At 32.5% G+C, this 8956-nt stretch overlaps 1 long non-coding RNA gene and 1 pseudogene across 1 annotated transcript; both read left to right on the forward strand.

Moving 5' to 3' along the window:
* Positions 1-4806: 4806 nt before the first annotated feature.
* Positions 4807-7212, forward strand: LOC122282450 (annotated as a pseudogene).
* A 1163-nt stretch (positions 7213-8375) lies between these two features.
* On the forward strand, positions 8376-8956 carry LOC122281927. The gene is made up of 2 exons (XR_006230344.1): positions 8376-8677; positions 8781-8956. It is a non-coding gene; the product is annotated as an uncharacterized LOC122281927 (long non-coding RNA).

An 8956-nucleotide genomic window follows, 5' to 3' on the forward strand; every position in this document is an offset into this window, starting at 1 on the left:
AACTCTAATTCTTGACAAGTTCGGCTAGCTCCTTTAAGTACTACAACTAATTTTCTCAAGATTATCTTCCATATTCATTAACTGGAGGGGAAATTGAGAAGAGAAAATCAAAATCATCAATAATAATAATAATAATGCAGGTTCAAATTGTGATTTTCCCCTGTCAATGTGAATAAGCACAAGAGTAAAGAATAATTAAGGAAAATGATCACAAGAGTACCCAATCTTAATGACTAAATGAATTTCAAATCCATTATTAGACATTAAATAAAAAACGTTACAATGTAGTGTTTATTAAAAATAATAATAACACGCATTACTAAATAAAGAAATAAAAATCAGAAAATTCCAAAGAAACAATTAATGCAATTATGATTTTCGTTGTCAATGACAATTCCTTACATATATATTTCTTATGCAATTATAACATAAGTGCATTCTTAAAGCTTATAAATACATATGTAGTGTGCTATGGTGATGAAACTAAGGAATAGATTCCTAACCAATAAAGAAAAGAGAAGGGATAGATCAGGTCGTGTACAGGTTTGAGAATGACCACATTTTTAATTTTGTTGTCCGTCTTTCATTGTTATAAGTAGTACTGAAGGAGCAAAAAGTGTTGAAGATGTTGAAATAGAGAGACAACTCAAGATTCTGAACAAACCCTACATCAAAAGCATCAAGGTATTATTAGCTTTAATTTTTGGAAACATAATGTTTTTTTGTTTTGTTTTGGCGTGAGCTAAGTATGATGTTTGTTTTTACAGACTGCAGAAGGTGATATCTTTGATTGCATTGACATCTATAAACAGCCGGCCTTTGATCATCCTTTGCTTAAAAACCATAGCATTCAGGTAAAACTCTCATTGATAGCTATCGACATCTATTTATGCTTGAAGCAAAGAACAAAACTTTCTTGGTAAAAATGTACTATATTTTGCAGCTGAAACCTAGTGCTTTCCCAGAGGAAATGAGAGAAGTAGATGAACCTTCACCACCTCTAGCCAAACTTTCTGTCGTATTTTGGAATTTGGGCGAAAATGTTCGTGAAAAACTCCGGGTCGAACTCTGGCTCTCCTTTTCATGTTAGTCTTTTTTTCATGTCCTGTAGTATTAATTAGCAAGTTGTGTCCTTCTCTGCTTATGGTTTATAAGTTTGTTTCTTGTGACTCAAGATCTGCAGATTTCCTCGACTTTTTCTGGTCAATAATGATGAGGGAAAATACATTAATCTATTTGTTAATAATGGTTTCATTTTTCTCCCTTTTGAACGCCTTGGTTGTAGTATGCAACAGCAAGATTACCAGGCACTCCAGGCAAGCTCTATCTGGGAGCTGGCGCACGAATTAATACACAAAACCCACAAGTTACAAATACCCAATTCAGTCAAGCATTTGTACTGATTCAAAGTGGCGTTGAAGTGATTAATGCCATTCAAGCTGGATGGATGCATGGTAATTAATTAGTTTCAAATCCCAATTTTAACGCATATCTTAGGAGACATCTCTTGGTTCTGAAATGGGTTTTATATTCATTGCAATTATTTCAACTTTTCTTTTCTAATAACGTTGATTTTCTTGGGAAATATTAAAAAAAAAAAAAAAAAAAAGCCCTTTTAGGTGAATCCAACATTATTTGGCGATAATGCTACTCGAACTTTTGGTGCATGGACGGTACGTAAGCCTGGAAATTTATTTCTATTTCAGCATTCATATGTACATGATAAATACCAAACTATATATCGCTTTAATTTGTTGCATTACTGACCAGTGTAGTACTTGGTATTTACTTCTATTTTTCAGGCAGGCAAAGGTACTGGTTGTTTCAATATGCTCTGCTCAGGTTTTGTTCAAGTTAACTCGGAATTTCCTCTTGGTTATGTCATTAGTAAGATTTCCGAGTATGACGGTGAACAATATTATGTCAGCTTTAAAATATTTAAGGTACTCTTATTATCTATTTTCTTATCGTAAAGCTTTGTTAAATGTTAAATATGGGGTTTATTTTTAGTCAGGACTTTGTTTTGGACACTCGATCGGTAGTCATTTGATGCAAATTAAGATATCGATAATGATTAAAAGGATGATGAATAGCATAACTTAAAAATTGAACCCTTTTTTCCCTTCTACTAATATCCTTTCACCTTTGGTTTGCATCTTCATATGTTTTTACTCTTTTGCATGCAAATAGGATATCAAATCAGGAAATTGGTGGCTTGGACATGATGAGAGCTTGGATAAACTTGTTGGGTATTGGCCAAATTCCTTATTTTCAATTCTATCCGGATATGCAACTGAGATAACATGGGGAGGAGGAGTTTTGACAGACAACAATGCAGTTAGTCCCCCAATGGGAAGCGGCCACTTTGCAGATGAAGGCTACGCCAGGGCTGCTTATGAACAAGAACTTCAAATTGTAGGTGTATCCGACAAATGGACATATGTTGACGACGATTTACTCCAATATAACGCAGATATCCAAAAATGTTACACCGTAGATAAACTTGATACTGACAATGGCTTCCTATATGGTGGCCCTGGTGGGAATTGTGAAGGCTAATTTGGAGATTTTGACTCTGTCGTTTTCTAATAAAATATAAATTTTTTTTTTTTTATTAGCAACCATTAAGTAATGATTATGAACACTGAATATATATATATATACACACACATGCATGTAGCATGTATAAACTATAATCCACAGTATTTGTGAAATTTCAGCAAAGATTTTGATCATAAGATGGATGGATCGGAATCATCTCAAGCTTGGTATATATCCTCTAATTACAACTAATTTTCTCTCATTTATTTTCCTTATTCATTAAATGTAGAAGAAATAGAGAAATAAAGATCCAAAAATAATAACAATAATGATTCATGATGTGCAATTATGATTCTGCGTTGTCATTTTGAATAAGCATAAGAATAAAGAATAAGTAAAGAACATGCTCACGCTTAAGGTGAGTACTAATTTAAGTACTACTTGAGACGTTGGTATGGTTATATCATTTGAATTTGAGTGATATAATTCTAAGTTAGGATTACAATTTTAATGCATTACATGATTTCTTAATAATCATTAATTACTACTCTATTAATTAATTCTCACAATGTTCTTTTCTGTACTCATTAAATAGCGAAAAGCAAATAAGACAAGTCCAAATATACAATTAATTATTGCAATCATCATTATGAGATTCGGGCTATCAATTTGAATTCATGACATAAAGAGCTTATATATACAAATAATGGGCAGAAAGATGATGAAACTAACGAATAGATCATTACTGATAAAAATTACTACATAAAAGGCATAGATTACAAGCTTTGGTCAAAATCCGCAACAAGCATAGCAGGTTTCTGTTGTGACAGAGGTTTGAGAATGACCCCACTTTTAGTTTTGTTGTTTCTTTCTTTCATTGTTATAAGCAATACTACTGAAGGAGCAAAAAGTGTTGAAGATCTTGAAATAGACAGACAACTCAAGATTTTGAACAAACCCTACATCAAAAGCATCACGGTATTAGCTTTGTTTTTTGGAAATTGTTTTTTGTTTTGTTTTGGCGAGCTAAGTATGAGTCATGTACTGTTGTCTTTACAGACTGCAGAAGGTGATATCTTTGATTGCATTGATATCTATAAACAACCGGCCTTTGATCATCCTTTGCTTAAAAACCATAGCATTCAGGTAAAACTCTCATGATCGATAGCCATTTGAAACAAAAGAACGAACTTAATAAATGGATAATACTTTTGCAGATGAAACCTAGTTCTTTCCCAGAAAGAGTGGGAGATAAAACTCTACGACCTGCAGCCAAGACTTTTGCAGATGGATTGAATGAAGGCTGCCCATTTGGAACCGTTCCCATCAAGAGGACTCGAAAGGAAGACTTACTATGGGCTAAAATGTTCGGAAAATATTCTGGGTCAAACGCTGTGCCTTCTCCTCCAACTCATGTTAGCCTCTCTTTTTTTTTTTCTTTTTCTTTTTAATCATTTGTGCTAGCTTGTTCATAAATAGTTTTCATGCAATGTAGTAATTGGAAATTTGGGAAATTTTTTTATTTTTTATGATTTAATTGATAATAATACTTCCATTTTTCTCCTATATATAGTATGCAACAAGAAAATTACCTAGCAGTGCAGGCAAACATTATATGCATGGGAGCTGCCGCAATAATTAATATACAAAACCCCCAAGTTATAAATAATCAATTCAGCCAAGCATTTGTACAGATCCGAAGTGGCGTTGATGTGATTCAAGTTGGATGGATGGTAATTAATTTCAAATCCTCGTGTCAATGCATATCTTAGCTAGAAGCCATCATCTCCTGCTGGTTCTTAAATGGGTGTTCCATAGCAATTATTTCTCTTTAGTAAATGCTGATTTTCTTGGTAGTTTTTACAGGTAAATCCAAATTTACATGGCGATAATACTATGCGAACCTTTGGTGCATGGACAGTAAGATTGAGAATTTATTTATTTATTTTTAATATATTTGAAAGAGGGGAATTTCGAATTCCAAACCTCTATTTTAGAGGTTGGGATTATGCCAATCAGACTATAAACCTTTGGTAGTTGGGAATTTATTTATCTTTATGCATTTATATATAAATATCAAACTCTCACTTTTTCTAGTATTCATTCATTGTACTTGGATCTTTTCCTTTTTGAGTTTTGCTACATACAAGCACAGTCGCACACTAATCTGTGTATCAACACTGATTTATTCATATTTCAAATTTAAATTAACACCGTTTTCAATAAAATCTACTTTTTGACTAATCACATCATATTGGTGCACAAATTAGTACACAATTGTGCTTGTAACTATACTTTTCCTTTTTATTTTTCAGGCAGGTGAAAATGGTTGTTTCAGCATGCTCTGCTTAGGTTTTGTGCAAGTTTATTCAAAATATCCTCTCGCCTATGTCCTTGATAAGGTTTCCCGCTGTGAAGGAGTACAACATTACGTAAAGTTCCACATAATCAAGGTAATATTATTTCATTCTTTTTCTTATCTTGCCACCTTGTACTTACTCATGTGATTCATCATTCTTCAGCTGCAACAAATTATAGATAACTAATAAATCTCATAAAAGTACGTCAATTGATAAGTTTATTTTTATATAAAATATTTATATCTACATCAATTCTCTCATTGATCATCATATATTTAAAAATAAATAATAAAAAAATTTTCAATCATATTTTGGTTTTCCATCTTCATGACATGTTTTTGCTTTTTGCATGCAAATAGGATACGAGATCAGGAAATTGGGGGCTTGTACACGGTCAGTATGGTAGACCTGTTGGGTATTGGCCGAATTCCTTATTTGAAAGTCTATCCATCTCAGCAACTGAGATAAGATGGGGAGGGGGAGTTTACACAGACAACAATGCAACTAGTCCTCCAATGGGAAGCGGCCATTTTGCATACGAAGGCTACTCCAGGCTGCTTTTGTAGATGATCTTGAATTTTTAGATGAATCCAATCATTCGAATTATCCTGATTACAATTCACTGCAATATGATGCAGATATCCGAAAATGTTACACCATCAATGCTCTATTTGAATCTGACTATGGTTACCTATTTGGTGGCCCTGGTGGCAATTGTCAACCCTAATTTAACATTCATTTATACAATATAAATTATATAAATAAATTTTTTTAATTTTATTGTTACAGCTTTTGAAATCACTAAAAGGTGATTTATGATACTAATTTTATAAAAGTCTTGAATTTAAATTATGATTTTACGAATTGTCCTTTCTATTTAAATTTAAAGTTATTTTATTTGTAAATCGTAAAATTATTTTTATTGAAAGTAAATTTAACGTGTCACATATAGTAATATTAATTTATAAATTTCTTTTTATGATATCTATTTAAATGTAGCACTTCTTGTTATTTAGCACACGATTATTTTTCAATAAAATTATAGCATTCCCTTCTTAAGACAGTAGTTTTGTGTACAGTGAAGCCTCAGGATTAAATGGAGGTAGTCTATAAGTAGCAATGCGTCCCACAACATTCAAGTAGAAACGTGAGAGAGCTCAACTCCATTATTCTATATGGACAGTGATATCGTCACCGAGAAAGGTGATCCTTGCGATGTATTGATAGTGTAAAATTGTATCTTTTTTCCAAAAAGAAAAAAAATAATAAATTCAAATATTTTGAAAAAAAAAAATACAAATAAATTAAGAAATACTTCATTAATCATTAAATAAAAAAAATAGATAAATTCTCTCGGTAGCTTCTTTCGATGGGAGAAACACTTTTCATTCTATATTCTATTATTCTATTGGCTTTAAAGAAAATACAGAGAAAAAAGAAAATGAATGGAACAAATGAAATTGACTTAAAGATTAATATTTATAAGTAATTTAGTTTTTGAGTAATGTTACATACAGTTGTATTAAGAAGAGTGGGATCAACTATTAAAAAATTAATTTTCTTTTCATATTGGTCCCATATTTATTAACTTTTTTTCAAAATAATTACGTGGTACTTGCACACTCACGACTATAAGTATCATTTCTGTTATGTTTTATATGTTTTTTCTTTTATTTGATAATGTTGATATTAAAAAGTTTAATATATATATATATATATATAGATTATAAAAAGTTTAAAAAGTATTATGGTGCATTGTGACAACTTCCAAGTGTAATTATTGAAATAGTTATTATAACTCTGTCGATCAAGGGCTACCTTAGAAATCAAATTAATCCAAAGGTCAAAAATGTGTCGAATATCCTTCAACACCTTGATGCAACCAATCTCGTCACTGCTGAGAGTACCACTGCATCTCCCAAAAAGTGACTAGAGTTGCACCATCTTCTTTCTCCAATTGACTGCTTTGACTTTGCTCTCTTTGAAATTTATGGCAGTTCTTCATCATGTGGCCTTCTCTACCACAATGGTAACACTTCAAGTTACCCTTCTACTGGTTTCTAGTCTTGTTGGAACTTCCACGTGCTTAAGACTTCCCTTTGTTCCTGCCTCCACTTCAGCCTCTACCATTACCTTAAGACCTATCTCTACTCTCGATAATGAAAGCATGAGACTGATTCATGCTCATTTCCTTCCATCAGGCATTTTCATTGAACAGGGAATCTTTGACCATCGTCATGGTAAATTTGCCATCTGGAATAGGGTTACTCAGGGAGTAACAATATATCCCAACTATTTAGTAATGAGCTGAGAAGTAGCAGGGCTTGTTCTTCATCGCCAAGAATCAGCTTGGTGGACTGGAGCTTGTTAGCTAGGTTTTGAAACTCACTAGTGTACTAGACAATCGCTTTTCTACTTCAAGTTAACAAGCTGTCTCGTCAAGAGAGCCTTGTTTTGAGTAGTCTTTGCCGATACATAGCCTCTAGCTTCTTCCAAAGGGCATATGCATCCATCTCTTGGGCCACGTGATGAAAAATACTATGGTTGATCCATTATCCGATCTGACCTCTTATGCATCTTTTTCCACACTTTATCTATAACTTCATCTAGTTTCATCCCTCCATTTTCTAAGCGGTCATATATATCTTTACAGCTATTTCAGGAGATCCTCCACAGAGAGATATGTTTTTAGACCTCGCATTTCAAATCCTCCTTATTTATTGTAATTTATAATACATATATGATCAGACATATATGTGTAATTAATGATCACTTGTAATTTGTATGTGGAATGCCTAATTAAAATGGAAAATATATAACGACTCAGTAGCCATTCCTTTTCTTTAAAAAAGAAAAAGAAAAAATACACTCTTTTATCTCAACATTCCCAAAAAATATTATATTCATTTTTTCACAATAGGTTTAATTATTCGTTACGTATATAAGTCTTTTATTACTTAATAATATGTTATATAATAAGAGATAAAAATAAATCAGTGACAAGATAATTTTGTATATTAATTAAACGTGAATAAAAAATAAAGAAAGAGTTTGTTACAAATTTCCAAAAAATTTGTTAGGATCCTATCTGAGAATAGGAATATATTCTTAAGTAACACTGAACATTCTCAAAAAACATAGAATCTTGCATCTTTTTTTAATATATCTTCTATATGTAAATTATATATAGTATTAAGAAAGGACCGTGAAATTCTCGTTTTATTCATACTCATTTTAACTAGGGTTGTGCAAATTTCCAACTATTACGACTCTGTCCGAACTCTACTTCGATTCTGACTCCGACGGAGTCATATTATTCAAAAATCGGAGTCAGAATTAGAGTAGTTTCTAGAATACATTTGGAGTCAAAAATAGAGTTCAGAATGACTCTGAACTCCAACTTTTTTTTAAATAAAAAACAGATGTAAAATGACGTCTATGTTTTATTTTTTACTCCTAACTTAAACGACGATGTTACATTTAAATAGAAACAGTGTCGTTTCCCTTTGGCCTATTGCGCATTGCCCCTTTCCCATTCCCTGTGGCTTTGGCGTTTGTTGTTTCTTCTTCAGTTCTTCATTTTTCAGTGACCAGTCTCCCTCCCCCTCACCTCTCAGTCTCAGCTCACAGCCTCACACGATTCTCTTAATCTCTCTCATCTCAACACTTTTTCATTTCTTCTTCTGTCAAAGTCAGTCTTAGTTCTTCATGCCGCCGCAGTGTTGCTCTATCTTGCCAAATTGTCATCGTCCTGCTGAGTGCCATCTTCCCAATTGGTAATTTTAGGGTTTTATTTTTGTTCAAATAATGTAATGTAATGGTCAATTTTTCTTCAATATGAGAGATGGTGTATGAATGCAGTTCGCTATATGTAATTAGGTTGGAAATGCAGTGACGGAATGAATGTTGCAGGATGTAAATGGGGTTGCATGCAAACTATTTGTGAAAATGCCTCAAGGGCCATACATGAGAAAAAATGTTTGATCAGGTTCATGATCAGATCGAGTTCACTTTATTTTTTTCTGAGAATGGATGACTACATATAGTTCACTTTA

The sequence above is a fragment of the Carya illinoinensis genome, chromosome 11, assembly GCF_018687715.1.
Source record: "Carya illinoinensis cultivar Pawnee chromosome 11, C.illinoinensisPawnee_v1, whole genome shotgun sequence".
NCBI lineage: Eukaryota > Viridiplantae > Streptophyta > Magnoliopsida > Fagales > Juglandaceae > Carya > Carya illinoinensis.